The sequence below is a fragment of the Pinus tabuliformis genome, chromosome 9 (genome assembly GCF_031772625.1).
Source record: "Pinus tabuliformis cultivar Carrire ecotype Pingquan chromosome 9, CPIR1, whole genome shotgun sequence".
NCBI lineage: Eukaryota > Viridiplantae > Streptophyta > Pinopsida > Pinales > Pinaceae > Pinus > Pinus tabuliformis.
The window spans coordinates 599,646,695-599,663,900 of record NC_142307.1 but is presented as its reverse complement, the minus strand read 5'-3'; the positions used below and the strand labels follow the sequence as shown (position 1 = coordinate 599,663,900).

Sequence of the window (17,206 nt, the reverse complement as noted above, 5' to 3'; positions counted from 1 at the left end):
CTTCTCAAGGTGTTTTACAATTTAACATAGATGGAGCCTCTAAAGGAAATCCTGGAGAAGCAGGCTATGGAGGGGTCCTGAGAGATGAGGAGGGAAACATACAGGTCATTTTCAATAGTTATCTAGGGAAGGAAACCAACAATATGGCTGAGCTCATGGCGATGGAGCTTTGCTTGGAAATATTGTTCAAGCACAACATTCATAATGTCATCATTGAGGCTGACTCAGAATTAGTAATTAATTCAATCAAACAGATTAGCGCTGGAGCAGCTCGAGAGAAAATCTCAGGTCGCTAGCGGCTTTTAGAAGTCTACCAAAGAATTCAATCACACCTAAGAATTCTAAAAACTCGTAGGTTTGCGCATGTTCGCAGGGAATCCAACAAAGTGGCGGACTAGCTAGCCAATGAAGGGGTTCGAAGCAAGCTTACTAATAGGTGTTGGTGGTGGGAGGAGGTAACAAATGACAGAGTGAGAGATGAATGCTCATCTCAGGCACTCATAGACAGACAACACTATCAGAACAGATCGAGAGACACCATTTCACTTTATGCAAATGAGGAATAAGTTCACTTTAGACAGATTCTTAGTGGAGGAGCACTTTAGGATTGCTCAGGATTTCAGCTCAGTCTACATTAGCCTGGGTGCTATTGGGAGTCTGGACGGAGGAAATCAGAGAACCAGAAGCTCTTTGTGCAAAAGGAAAAGCTCCCAAAAAATAGGCTACCATGAAGATCGAAAAAAGGTGACCCTTTAGGGCATGGCTTCCTCGGGCCGAACTTTTGCGACCAAGAAAGTAGCAAACTGGAGTCATAAACTGCCTAAGATTTACCACCTACATCGGGCGCCCTTTGACTAGGAAATGGTTTTCACAGATTGCATGCGATGCCACTCAAAAATCGACGCGTGGCCAGGAAAGAAGAATGTATACCGCCCTCATTGCGTGGTATTCCTCGTGCATATGAGATGTGTGATATTGCTTGGGGTCGTAGGATCAGGAGGGGGAAGATCAACAGCCACAGATGGTCATGCAAGTTTGTGGGACTGAAAGGTCAAATGAATAATGGTTTACCACCTTTATCAGGCACCCTCAAACCCATTGGTTGTTTTAAGGAAACGCTAGTGATGCCTTTCAGAGCGCGACACGTGGTGGGGACCGAGGAAAGAATACTACCCTCACTGTGCGGTATACATCTTGCTTCTAAGTTGTGCAATATGTATACCAGTTGTCGAATTAGGAGGGGAAGATCGACGACCATAATTGGTCGAGCAGTTTAGGGGGTTTTCGCGGGCCACTGCTTCGTGCGTTTTTTTTATGAACTATCTAGTTTTAGGGCACATTGTTTATTTCTCCCTCTGCCTCAGGGAAAATTTTAAGAACCCCCCCTAAATTTACATGTATAATAAATGGGCGAATCTCCATGGTATATAGGAAAAATGGAAGGCGATTTTATCAATAATATGATATGTATATATAATTTTTTGGCGAATCTCTCACCAGGCATTGCGAATATTTTACTCAATTATAAAACCTTGTGTTTATTGAATACACAAATGGAATCATTGCATTTCTTTAAAATATCTTTTGAAATCAAAATTACCGCAATTACATATCGATAATCTAGTGGGTGTAGGATAAAATTCACCCGTGCCATTCACAGAAAGCATGAGAAAACACCTAATACTATATATAAAACCAAGAAAAATTCAAATTTATCACTTCTAGGGACCTCATAACCACCCTGCCAATACACAAGTATGTTCCTGTTTGCAATTAGAAAAATTACCCAAATTGCAATCTGTTTAGTCCACTTCTAGGGACCTCGTAACCACCTTGCCAATACACAAGTATGTTCCCGTTTGCAATTAGAAAAATTACCCAAATTACAATCTGTTTACTCCAGCATATTTTGGAAAGTTATAGAAGGATGACTATTGCAATCAATCCATTCCTTTTAGCCCTGGATTTGTTTCAGTTTAAAACAGAAGTATACAAATATACTTGTCCAATGTCTATGACTTAACCATTCACCTTAAGATGTTTTTACAATATAACTTCCTAAGTCTATTTAATATCTTCATTATCATTAAAACCAACCTATATCCATCTTAACTCCACATCTACTACTCTTAGGGGGATGAAATCTATTTATCCCTCTGAGCACTTGGTAGACCCAGAATTAAGATGGATCTAAGATAGAATTTCCCCTTTAAATAGTCTATGCTCACATGAATACCATGGATCAATACTATGGGTTATCATAAACCTAGAGCTTAAAAATTACTATTAGTAAATTATAAAAATTAATAAAATTAATAGTTTATTTTTATTTTATTTTTTATTTTAACCAAGCTAAAATGTTTAACATACATTAAATTACAACATCCATTTTTACTCTTGATCGGATCAAATATTCTTTCACTCTATGCTAGTTTTCATATCACGATATTTGATACCTCTCGGGGGAAAGATGAATATATGCTGGTTTAATTCCCCCATTTAAATAGGCTACATTTCAAGTGAATACCATGGGTCAATACATGTCCCATTTTGGTGAATACCATATGCTAGTTTAATTCCCCCATTTAAATAGGCTACATTCCAAGTGAATACCATGGGTCAATACCATGTGCCATTTTGGTGAATACCATGGGTCAATACCATTGCCATTTTTATTTTTATTAATACTAATATTAGGGTTAATAATGTTTTTTTGCATGGTATTAATAACAATCTAGTCCATGGTATTTGTCCCATAGTATAAACATAAGGTGACTTATGGAGTAAATATAAAAAAAATGTTTTGTTTGTTTACCATACCTCTCGTTTATTTATATTTTTATTAATTTACCATACCATTCATAAATACAAGGTGACTTATGGAGTAAATGTAAAAAATGTTTTATTTTTTTACCATACTTCTCGCTTATTTATATTTTTATTAATTTACCATATCTCTTTTACAAATATGGTATTTGGCCCATAGGATTCACTTAAACAAAACCTCTTTCTTGAGCCTTCATAAATAGAATGAGGGTTATGGACTAAATATAAAAAGAGGTTTTATTTATTTACCATGCGTCTAGTTTATTTATATTTTTATTTATTTATCATACCTCCACTTTACTTATATTTTTATTTGTTTACACCCTTGCATGTATATAAGGTGACTTATGGAGTAAATATAAAAAATGCTTTATTTATTTACCATACCTCTCATTTATTTATATTTTTATTAATTTACCATACCTCTTTTATAAATATGCTATTTGGGCCTTTGACCCATAGGATTCACTTAAATAAAACCTATTCTTGAAAATGGGTGAATGGAAGGTTGTAACTCCTAATTTTAAGGGATAAATTTACCTTTTTTACCCTCTCCCTTAAAATAAGGTGGGCTATTTGAGGTGATTTGTAAAAATGTACTATGATACAAAATATTCGCCCACTAAAAATTTAAAACCCCTTAATTTCACCAAAGGGCGAACATTCGCCCCTAAAATCACCCCTACTCTGCCTTGTGGGGGTTTGCACTTTTGAATGCTTGCTGTAACCTATGTAATTTATTTTCTTTTTTAAGTCAATAGAAGGACCGTCTCTTGCTTAAGCAAAAGAATAATAATATAATAATATGGCATTAATTTAAACTCCTGGATGGCATAATAATAAGATATTAATTTAAATTATGTGATTGGAATTAAATGCTTTGGAAAAGTCCACTATATCAAAGACTTCTATGAAAGATGAGATATAATTCAATAATATTAGAGGCTTAAATATAAGTCACTAACAATATAAACAAACAATTTTAGAAAGCGGAAGAAATGTTTTATTTTGGTATAAAAAAATTAATAATGTTGAAGACTAATTAGTACAACTACATTAATATGATTAATATAATTGAAAGTTTCATAAATATAATAAAAAAATCTATTATAACATATACACTAATATACACATTTATGGCCCCGGATGCGGGTGACCTGTAGCGCAATACCCACGATGGGATGGAGGAGGGCAGAGCATGGCTGGCACATGTCCAGCATGCGTGCCGGACAGAACTTCAAGTGGGAGGCCATAAATGCAAGGGTGATTAACAATACAGGAGCTCGGATGTTCGTCATTGGAATTACAACACTGTCCATTCACACCTGCTCAGGAGAATATTGGTCTGCAGCGAACTTAATTGCCATAGTAGTGGCGGGTGAGGATCGAGGGAAGGGCACCTGCGTTTTAAGTGACCTCAATGCCAGTAATCTGCATCTGTGTTTCATTCAGTTCGGTAGGATTCGGAGCTGTGAGAAAGAATGGGTCTGGGGAAGGTCTGACGTTGGAGGCTGGTTTCGATTTGATCCTGAGGCTACGCTCTGGCGGTGTAACTCTCTCACAGAGACAAGCAACAGCCCCTGTGGTGTCACTACCGGTCAAGGCAGCTCGAATTTTGGAGACTTTCTTGCTGCTATTTGTGTTCGTCATTGCGTGATGCCGAGACCACGCCAGCGTATGTTGAGTCGCAGAGGCTCTGGAAGAGGAACCCCCTCACGGCCCCATGCTGATTCAGGTTCCTTGGGGATTCCTTCTCATCATCGGGGAACAGAGCGCATTCTGACCCCTAGCAACTACCTGGACCCAAATTCTCCAGACTTGGCCAATTCGTCTTCATTTGGTTCAGCCACTTTCTCGTTCAACTGTTCTCTAACGCGCCCTCGAATAACGGCTCATGTCTCTGTTCTCTTCATCGAGGAAGCTCAGCACGAGGGAGAATCCAGCACTCCAATTCCTCATTCTGAGGAGGTCCATAATCCCAGCTCTCCAAAGCCCACCTCAGAAATGCAAAAGGAGCAGCCCCAACCAGCCAGTGCCATCAGCTCCATGATGGAGGCCCATGTGCAGCCAGACATGCAGGAACCGGAAATGGGTTGGTGTAGGATCGTAGAGGAGGAGCCCGATGAGTAATCCAGGCTCCAGCTCTCACCTTTTTTTCTGGTTATATATGGTTCTGTCTGTCAATCTTTCTTCATGTTTTCTGTACTGTTTTCTACTGTCTAGTGTCTGATGTGGCGATGTTACTTGTGTCTGTATACCCTTCACAGGGAATGTCTAGTGTCGGTTATGTGTATCACTCTGTCGCCCCTGCGCGGGAAGTAAGGTTCAATCTCTCTGTTTTTGAATCTGTCATGAACAAACGGCCGAATCCACAGGCTTGATGGCTCTCTGTTATCCAAGGATGTAATTACTCTCTTTTTTGTATATAATAGATTAAATTTACTTAACAAAAAAAAATATACACATTTATGGAATTAATTTTGTAGAAAAAAAAAGTTATGGGTTAATTTTAATTTAAGGAAAAAAAATAATTATAAATGAATGTTATAAATAATAATAAGGAACTTATCATGGAGAAACTTATTAGAATTGGAATGATCTCAAATTCTTAGGAAATTGGTGACTGGAAAGCCACTTGGCACGAATCTAATTTTAAAATTTATTAAAAATAGTGGACCATTTTGCTAAATAAATTTACTTATATATAAATGAATGTTATAAATAATAATAAAGAACTTATCATTGATGAACTTATTAGAATTAGAATTCTCAAATCTTTAGGAAATTGGTGGGTAAGGAGCCAAGTGGCACAAATCTAATTTTTTAAATTTATTAAAAGTCAACACAACTTAACAAACTCTTTAATACACTACAATCAATAATAAACATTAAAACTAAACATACATTCAACATATTCACTTGAGAATCAATCTAAACTTTCAATTAAAAAAAAAACTCAACAAATCTAAATATAAATAATTAAAAATACACACAAAATCCTCTATTAAAAAATAAAAAAATCAACAAATCTTTATCAACCTTAAATTAAATTAAAAAGCCAATATAAGTAACTAAGAATATAAACAATTTTAGAAAGGCGTAAAATAAATGGTAGAAGGGTTTTTAAATCATGTGATTGGAATTTAATGCTGTGGAATAGTCCACTATATCAAACACTTTTATGAAAGATCAGATGGTCTTTTTCTTTCTTTCTTTTAGGGTATAAAAAATTCAATAACGTCGAAGACTAAATATAAGTTGCTAAGAATATAAACAATTTTAACTAACTTACAAGTCGCTAAGAATATAAACAATTTTAAAAGCGCGTAGAAGAAATGATCTTGTATTTTTAATCCTTAACCCTTCTAGAAATTTTTATTTAAAAGTATAAAGAGTTTTTCAGAAAATTTTGAAATTGTATCACGTCATATTCAGAAGAAAATTGTATCACGGGACGTTCCCTGAGCTTAAGCCCATTGCGGATTCTAGGAGTTTATGTGTTGGGGAGGATTCCAGGAATATTTTAAGATGTCACACAATTGTGGATTTTAAAAATATTTTAAGATGTTCTTAATATTTCAAAAATATTTTAGGGATTTATCATCGACATAAAGATGCTGTTTAGAATATTTTGGAGATTTGTAATGTACATACAAAAAAATGCTACCTGAAATATTCTGGGTTAAAATATTTTGGGGATATGTAAGCAACATAAACATGCTTTTTTATTTTATTTTATTTATTTTCTTAGTGATAATATTGGGCCAGAATTATTTAGTTTGTTGGTGGGTAATTATCTAGTTTGTTGTTGGGTAATTAATATGTATGGATTGTATAGTTTATTATTAGATAATTTATTTGCTTAAATCCAGTATGTATGGAGTGTATATGTTTATTATTAGATAGTTTATTTGCTTAAATCTAATATAAGCCTATACAATTCATATATATTTTGCTTTTCAATAAAGATGGGCAATTAATACGCATGAAGTGTATATATTTATTATTAAATAATAATTTATTTGCTTAAATCCAACATAAATATATACAACTTATTAATTATTGCTTCACAACAAAGAGAATTATAATTTTTACAGAGTAATCTAAGTTACAGAGTAATCTAAGTTTAAATCACTTTAATCAGTTATGTTGTTAGATAATCTACTTATTCAAATCTAAAAATAAGCATATACCACCCATACATCCATACATATTCATTGCCTTAGATTCCCTGATGTGGGAACCCTGTTAGTGATAATGTCGAAGGTTAAGTCGATTGTGGCGGATTCTGGATGTCGGATCCACGAATATTCTGGAAATTCCGGAAATCCCCAATCTACATAAGGATGCCCTGCCCCGTCATTTTGTTAGTGATAATATCTGAATTTAAACAATGTGTAATGACCTTCTTTGAATTGAGGCCAAAGAGGCGATAAGATAGGGATTTAAAGTATGCGATGAATGTAATGTGGATTTAAATTATGTAATGAATCTAATACTTCAAATGACGCATACATCAAGACAATTATAAATGAGAAGATCGAACTATGTCGTGAATTTAAAAAGGTACACCCTAAATTTACGGGGAAATTAAATATGGATTAATAAGAATTTTAATATGAATTATTTTAGTTTTCAGATAAAAAAGAGGAATGGTTCAATTTTTGATGACGGACTGCGATGGCAGGAAGATAAATAAAACATAAGCCTCCAATGCCAAGGAGATGATACCTCACAACGATTTCGCAAAGTTCGATAAATAAAACATAAGTCTGCCCAAGAGATAATACCGGACAACGATTATATGTCTATATTACTATTATTTAGTATTGATATATCTATATTATTATTATTATTATTATTTAGTATTGATATTAAGAAACAGGGCATGCAAGTCTTTTCAAAGAAACCAACCACTCATTAATATGACAAATCTAGAATAGATTCTAAGATAATATGCCGAAAATTATTTTGACTGGTAAGATAGTATAGATTATTTTTAAACTTTTTATTGGCGGATATAATTTAAAATGTTGTATATATATATATATATATATATATTAGATTTTTTATTATTTTAATTTTGGTGAATATAAATAAAATTTCAATTCAATTTTAATGACGGACAGATAGTCTTACACATCATTTCCTTAAAGAAACTAACCACTCATACACATCATTCCCTGAAAGAAACTAACCACTCATTAAAATGACGGATAGATAGTCTTACACATCATTTCCTGAAAGAAACTAACCACTCATTAATATGGCAAATCCAGAATAGACTCTGAGGAGCAAGATAATATGCCCAAAAATATTTTGACTAGCAAATACCAGCATAGATTCATCTTAACTAAGTGCATCTTAAATACTGATTTAAGATGTTTAAGACGAGTCGAGAGAGATCTAATTTCTTCAGATGTAATTTTTTACCAGCTGACATGATTTAAATGTTTTTTACCAGCTGACATGATTTAAATGTTTTGTATAGTTATTATTATTTTTTTTAAGAATTTCAATTCAATTTATTTTAATGAAGGACTAACAACTTTACACATCATCCCACATCATCCCCCAAAGAAACCAACAACTCATTAATATGGAAAATCCACATCATCCCCCAAAGAAACCAACCGCTCATTAATATGGGAAATCTAGGATAGAATTTGAAGGGCAAAAGATAATATGCCGAAAAATATTTTCACATTTAACATGAGTGAGAGGATCCAATTTCTTCAGATTGTAATTTCTTCAGATTGAGAGGATGAGATCCAATTTCTTCAGATTGTAATTTTTTTATGAGCCAACATCATTAAATGTTTTGTATAGTTTTTAGTTTTTTTTTAGTTTTTTTTAGATCTTTCATAATTTTTATTTTGATGGATTTTGGTAGATATGAGCATCATGGACTGTATAATGAGCCTCTCGGCATATTATAATATGCCGAGAGAAATATTATAATATGCCAATATGCGGAGAGAAATATTATAATATGCCGAAAGAAATAAGAAAAAATAAATATGCAGAAAGAAATAAAAAAAATAAAAAAATAGAAAAAAATCTAAAAGATACTCTGTAAAAAATTTGACCCTAATATAATAAGATAAGAATATGCAGAAAGAAATAAAAGAAATTAAAAAAAAATAGAAATATGCAGAAAGAAATCTTAAAGAAAAAATTTGACCCTAATATAATAAGAAAAGAATATGCAGAAAGAAATAAAAGAAATAAAAAAAATAGAAATATGCAGAAAGAAATAAAAAAAAATAAAGAAAATAGATTGAAATAAAAAAAATAGAAAAAAAATCTAAAAGATACTCTGATTAGTAAAAAAAATTGAAATAAAAAAAATAGAAAAAAAATCTAAAAAATACTCTGATGAGCAAAAAAAAATATTGAAATAAAAAAAAATAAAAGAAATAGAAAAAAATCTAAAAGATACTCTGATTAGTAAAAAAAATTGAAATAAAAAAAATAGAAAAAAAATCTAAAAAATACTCTGATGAGCAAAAAAAATATTGAAATAAAAAAAAATAAAAGAAATAGAAAAAAATCTAAAAGATACTCTGATTAGCAAGAAAATATTTGACGTGGAGATAAAATAAAAAAATAGAAAAAAATCTAAAAGATACTCTGTAAAAAATTTGACCCTAATATAATAAGATAAGAATATGCAGAAAGAAATAAAAGAAATAAAAAAAAAAATAGAAATATGCAGAAAGAAAATAAGATAAGATAATAAGATAAGAATATGCAGAAAGAAATAAAAGAAATAAAAAAAATAGAAATATGCAGAAAGAAATAAAAAAAAATAAAGAAAATAGATTGAAATAAAAAAAATAGAAAAAAAATCTAAAAGATACTCTGATTAGTAAAAAAAAATTGAAATAAAAAAAATAGAAAAAAAATCTAAAAAATACTCTGATGAGCAAAAAAAATATTGAAATAAAAAATAATAAAAGAAATAGAAAAAAATCTAAAAGATACTCTGATCAGCAAGAAAATATTTGACGTGGAGATAAGATGATAAGATAATAGAAAAAAATCTAAAAGATACTCTGATCAGCAAGAAAATATTTGACCTGGAAAATATTTGACCTGGAGATAAGATGATAAGATAAGATAAGAAAAAAAAAATAAAAGAAATAGAAAAAAATCTAAAAGATACTCTGATCAGCAAGAAAATATTTGACCTGGAGATAAGATGATAAGATAATAGAAAAAAATCTAAAAGGTACTCTGATCAGCGAGAAAATATTTGACCTGGAGATAAAGATGATAAGATAATAGAAAAAAATCTAAAAGATACTCTGATCAGCAAGAAAATATTTGACCTGAGATAAGATGGAGATAAGATGATAAGATAAGATAAGAATATGCACAAAAAAATAAAAGAAATAAATATGCACAAAGAAATAAAAGAAATAAAAAAATAGAAATATGAGAAAGAAAAAAAAAAAGGGTAAGATGATAAGATAAGAATATGGAGAAAGAAATAAAAGAAATAAACAAATAGAAAGAAATAAAAGAAATAAAAGAATAGAAAGAAATAAAAGAAATAAAAAGAATAGAAATATGAGAAGAAACAAAAAAAGAAAAGATTGAAAGAAAAAAAAAATCTAAAACATACTTTGATCTTTAAATTTAACCTGGAGATAAGATAATAAGATAATATAATATAATATATAGAAAGAAAGAAAAGAAAGATAATATAATATGCAGAAAGAAAGAAAAGAAAAACACACTAACATGCAAGAAAAATAGAAAAAATTCTAAAAGATACAGTGAGTGGCCCAAAAAGAAAGAGATAGAAAAAGTAAATGAAAAAATAAAAAAATACTAACTGGCAAGGGAAAAAAAAAAACTTCTCGAATATATTATGACGTGCAAGAAAGACTCTAAAAGAAAAAAAATTCGAAAGATACACTGGAATCTGACGGGCAAAAAAAATATTCTGAGAAAGAAAAGATTCAAAGATGGCAAGATAATATGCAGAAAAATACTTTGACCGATAAGAAAAGTAAAAAATAAACGCCAGAAAAATACTTCAAAAAAATGACGACAGAAAAATACTTTAACCGGCAACTAAAACTACAACAGCAAGCTTTCACAACCGTCCTCGTTAATTACAGGTCGAATATATACAATAACATAACGTATTACACCAATAAAACATTTTCGTCAGTGTCTCCGTGGGTCTGGATAGCCTCAGTGGCCAGGCTTTTCCTTACGACTCTCTCCTCCTCCTTTATGGCCCATCTCCTCTACCACCTCCTCTTTTCCGGCTTCTCCGCCTGTGAGTCTCACTTCATATTGCTCCACCTGCTCCTTACATGTCTCTTCATGCTCCACCTTCTCCTTGTCACACTCACGTCCTTTGCTTCGACCTGTTCATCAACATAATGTGATTATATTATATGGCTGGCATTCATTTGTGATGAGTGATAAATAAAAATGCTTTAAAAGTATTACCTGCACCAAACGTTTTACCAATCCCAAATCGGGCTTTGGGGTGCAAGCAGGCCGGTTGATGAGACAACATTGCTCGCTCACTGTAACGTTGCTAGCATCACCAACGATATGGTATCTATTTTGTGGTCACACATTAAACAGAAAATTAAAAGAGATCACGGCCTTCCATTGAACCTCGAACAACGGTAGATAACTATCTCAAAACAGCACCTCTGTGGCAATTTTACGTGTATCGTGGCGGTGCATGACTTCATATGCTTTTCAACTCTTGCCACGACCTCTCAATTCGTGGCACCTACGCCGGTTACGCACCAACATTCAGATGCTCACAAATGAAATTCTTTTTCTATTATTTGACATTTTACTTTGCTATGGAATTTTTATCATTTACTTTATTAATAAACTTTCAAAAGGGCATCTAGCTTTTTGCCAAAATTGAGAAATGTATATGTATATATTAAAGCAGAAAGTTGTATCTGAACTCACTGCAAGTGTACATCAAAGGAGTTTTCTTGCCCAGATAACTATCAAAGGAGTTTCTTGCCTAGATAAAACATGGCTATCTATTTCTGTATAACTATCAAAGGAGTTTCTTGCCTAGATAAAACATGGCTATCTATTTCTGTATAACTACCTAAGATTTTATGCAAAGTCCCGCCTATTGCATGTGCCAATTCTTTTCATTTGATTCCAAACATCTTGCTTAAAACCCTCCCAATCTGTCTTTTACAATTTCATATTATAAAATACTAATTTTTTCTAAAAGTTATGGAATGCTGTGTTATTTTAAAATTTTAATATTTTCATAGTAATTAAAAAAATATATATCAATATATATTTGTCAAAATCAACCAGGATTAAATTTTTTTGGAATAAAAATCTCTTTTAAAATTTACATCCAAAAATTTAATCTCTTTTCATAAATTCAAAATTAAAATAAATTCATGCTAATTTTCTCAATTGAGCAAAGTTCACAATGGTTAAACTTCTCTTAATACAAACTTATTTTAAAAAGCATCTCTAGAGGTTTAATTTTTCTTTATACTTCATAAATTCAAGATTAAAATAAATCTCTCTATATAAACTTTATACTTTTTCATTTTTTTATGTTATTTTTGTTGGCCAAAACTTTATATTAATTGATCAAAATATTGTATTTGATATTCTCGAGGATCATTGCTCTCCCGACCTTACAAAAACTAAGAAGGAATTGCCATGCTTTACATAATAGCCAGAAGCAAAAAGACCAAATAGTTCAAAAAAAACAAAGAAAATCAGGTGCTTGACCAACACCAAAAGCAACTAGCCTTGCTGCAGTGGTTGCAGAGAAGTCAAGCAATCTAGGATGTTCCACTGGTTTTGCTACAAGTCATTCAAAAATGCAATGAATTCATTTCTATCATTGTGTCTTTGCTACCTCATTTCCTCCAAATTTTCCATTACCTCACCCATTTGCATATCAAGAGACTACATGGAGGGTGGTTGTTCCTAATAGAAATTTGAGATAGATAAGAGAGCGATTGATTGCACACAACAAATCACACCTAGATACATTTATTGATCACCAAATGTACAAATATATAGGACATAAATTACTGACTTTGACACATCTAGATCATGACTATGACTCATACATTGGAAACAACTTCTAGATTGACTCCTCCTAACTCCTAATGACAAATAAACATGACATGGAAGCATTACTTCCAACACCCTTCCTTAATGCTTACATGGAAAACACATATTACAACAACAATATGATATGTATCTGAGTGGTTTTCATCAACACTCACATCCACTCTGGAATCTCACAAACACTACTCTTTCTTCACCACCACATCTTTGAGCTGTCACTTGATCTCCATTTAAAACATAACCACTTCAGACCATCTTTGACGTACTTTGCAGAATTGACGCTTTTCGACCTCTTAGAGCATGACGGGTCAGTGTCAATACTGAACCATCCTATTGACATATCTCCATCTCTTGAACACATGGTCTTCCCCTTTATTCCCCAATTATTTAAGAAACTAGTCTGTAAGTATTATATATATATTCAAAAATCAATTATACAAGGTGATCTCTTAAACACAATCAAATTAATGTGTAAGCTGATGTTCCCGGCTCCACACACCGCCACCAACATAAACATATACCGGATCATACATACTCAAATTAGTAACCTATTTTTTCTCGCTATATACATCAAAAACCACCAATTTAAAAATATATTTAAATCTGTTCTATAATCCGTTCTTCCTTTAATTTTTCAGATTACAATGACACACTATAATATAGTAAAACTACAACACACCACAAAATAAAAATGAAATAGATAAACAAATATTTTATGACTTGGATCTAGAATGAGAATAAAAACATTCCAACTCCCTGCAGCTGGTCACATCCTCGTTCATGCGCAACATATTCTGAGTGACGTGAAAATATTTTGGAATAAATTTAACGCTAATTGGCTTCCCCACATATGTTGGCAACGAGCTACTATTGCAGAAAAACAATCATCTCACTTCCCTGCTCTCGGCCTTCCGATCCACGCTACCAAATTCTTCAACTTGACCATTCTTGGATTGGAGCTGGGTTGTGCCATTTACAAATTCTCTTTTGTTGACCAACGGGCTGCCCAGAGAGAATTGGACTTCAGAATAGGATGACCAGTTACGGCTTGCACCATTCACTGGTCAAAAGGATGCCATTTACTTAACCATCATCGTTTCTCCAGCAGGTATGCAGATCTCACACGTGGATCTCGGATATAGACCAATCAATCACATTTCCCACACCGCAACTTCACAAAGATTTCATATTAATTACTCAAGACTTATAGGAGAGGAGTTTTTCAGAGATGGTCTTGCAGACTGATATCCAGTCGCTGGAGCAGTTGACCCAATCACATCTGGCTCAGGTGCAAACGTTTTTGTTGACACCTCCCTTCAGAATTAGCAATGTTCCAGATGCTCCTCAGCTTTCCACAATAGCCATATCTCAGATCTAGCAACCAATTCTCACATTCAGATCAATGGTTTCACGCTCCATGATCATGCATGGCAGGTCGATTTCACCTCAGCTCTGATCCGTCGGCCTTTGATTGAGGCATAGCCAACAACGAATTTGAGTAGTAGTGCGACAGTGCCTACATGGCTTGAACCTTCACTTTTTGTGCGACGAAGTCTGCAGCTTCGTTTAATAAATATCGTCTTCCCCAATCTGCGGCTTCCAGCTACGAGAATATGCATATGTGAGGCGAGTGCCTCCTTTTTCTTCCACACAATCATCAGGTGACCGTAGGCATCAGATCTGGATTCTTGTCTTTAGTTGGTACCGGCTTGAATGCAGTCCTCCAACCTGTTGACCTTCGTCTTATAGTATCCGACTCCAACTTTTTCTTGAATTCTCAGTCACATCTCCGTTGGAAGAGTTCATAAACATTCAGGCTCGAATTCCAGAGGGTGTTCCCATTCAGCGGGGTCTTCAAAAGCTTAATGTTCGAACGAACGTGATACCCTCCATTTGTGCATGCCTCCTTCAGAACCTGCGAGCGTTACAGCAGCAATGAAATTGCCCATTCCATTGTGAAATCGAAGATGGTTGTGATTGCGATGTCGATAGCTCCTTCGCCTTATTGTTATTATCTGTGATAATCTATAGAGAGGGCGAAGTCAAACGCATTTCATTGTTATTATCTGTGATAATATATAGAGAGGGCTCCTTACAAAATGTTGATCAACCTAATATGGAAGAAGGATCACGCTATGGAAATCGTCAACACTATGAAACTATTTAGATCTACATACAGGATAACTAAAAATAAGCTCTCACACACTAAAAATAAACTCTGACACACATAAAAAACACAATGGAAAACAATCCTCACACTTATACTAATCTATGTACAAAATAATAACACTCAAGATTTCTCACATCTCCTTGGCTTTCCCTTAGGGAGTCAAGCGAGGACAACTTTAATACCATGATAGAAAATTGAGAGAGATGAGAAAGCGATTGATTGCACACAACAAACCAAACTTAGATACATTTATTGACCACCAGAGGTACAAATATATAAGACATAAATCATTGACTTCGACACATCTAGATCATGACCATGAGTCATACATTGGAAACAACAACATCTTGATTGACTCCTTGTAACTCCTAATGACAACTACACATGACATGGAAGCATTACTTCCAATAGTTCCACACGACCAGATGTCTGAACCCGTTCTTGGGCAAATTCCCTTCACAACTCAACACCTGCAACCCCTTCCTCCTCAGCAATTACCTCCTGACCTTTCATTCCTAATGGTTGGTTGCGAGGCCCCACACCCCTTCGGGCCTGACCTCGTTGCTTCAACATCTTCGAATTGGCAACAAAGCACCAAACACAAGGCTTGACTACAACACGACCAAAATTCCAACTCCACCAAACCTTGAAATTATGGCTTGCATGCGACATAATTATCCATCCTACTGACTTGAACCAAACGACCCCACACTCTAAAACCCAATTCTAGCCCCACCCAAATGTGAATCTAAAACAAGCAACCATGTGATAAAATTCCCCGATAAAACCACTACAGCGCACCAAAGACCAACTACCCACCTCCCAACACGCAGAGCGCTGAGATCGAAAGTATCCAGGCTTGAATTCTCTCCACAAAGGGATGCCACGCCGATACCAGAAACTACAACCACACAAGGAACACTTTGCAAACACTAAAACTAGGAAAGGATTCTTCCAAACCAAATAACACAATGACGAGCTTATTGGATTGTTGCCAAGCTTCTTGGAAATAGGCCGACGACCACACTCCATAGGTTCGACCAACACCACCATTTTCCTTGTCAGCAAATATCACTAGAGAAAATATCAGCGAAGATAGTGTGCTTTTAGCTTGTAACATGACTGAAACAAACAGTGATGATATATGGTTTCTAGACTCCGGTTGCAGCAACCATATGACAGGAAACATAACCCTGTTTTCTGCTTTAGATCAAAGTGTGAAGTCACAAGTCACACTTGGGACTGATAGTAAAGTTTCTGTTATGGGTAAAGGAGAAATTAAAATATTTACAAAGAAAGGTGAAAGGAAAACCATAGCAGATGTCTATTATGTTCCTGGAATGAAGTGTAACCTCTTAAATATTGGACAACTTGTTCAAAAGGGTTACAATGTTTTCTTTGAGAATGATGTATGCACCATCATGGATAGAGCACCCAACAAAAGATGTATTGCTGAAGTGAAGATGACAAGGAACAGGATGTTCCCTCTCGGAATAAAGGCAGATTTGAAAAATAAAGAAGTAATTGCAGCTGTTACCCAAGAGGCTTTCCAAAGCGTACCAAAAGATGAAAATTGGTTGTGGCACATGAGATTTGGACATCTCAACTTTGGAGGTCTTAACTTGCTGAGTAGAAAAGCAATGGTAAGAGGATTACCATTGATAGAGAAACCAGAGAGCCTTTATGAAGGTTGTATATTGGAAAAACAACATAGAGAAACTTTTCCATGAGGGAAAAGCATCAGGGCAAAAGCACCTTTAGAAATTGTCCACTCAGACTTATGTGGACCAATGCAAACTCCATCACTTGCAGCCAGCCAATATTTTCTAACATTCATTGATGATTTCACCAGAAAGACTTGGGTTTATTTCCTAAAGAACAAAAGTGAAGTGTTTGAAAAATTTAGAAATTTCAAAGCACTTGTGGAAAAGCAAAGTGGGCTACACATCAAAGTTCTAAGAACTGACAGAGAAGGTGACTATATCTCCAAGGAATTCCTACGGTTTTGTAGAGAAAATGGAATACACAAACAGTTTACCACAAGGTACACTCCGCAGCAAAATGGAGTAGCTGAAAGAATGAATAGGACCATCATCGATATGG

At 33.9% G+C, this 17,206-nt stretch overlaps 1 long non-coding RNA gene across 1 annotated transcript; it reads right to left on the bottom strand.

Annotated features, from left to right (window-relative positions):
• Positions 1–10,950: 10,950 nt before the first annotated feature.
• On the bottom strand, positions 10,951–11,446 carry LOC149149989 (uncharacterized). The gene is made up of 2 exons (XR_016262217.1): positions 11,299–11,446; positions 10,951–11,213 (listed from the first exon to the last, which is right to left on the bottom strand). It is a non-coding gene; the product is annotated as an uncharacterized LOC149149989 (long non-coding RNA).
• Between the last annotated feature and the right edge of the window lie 5,760 nt (positions 11,447–17,206).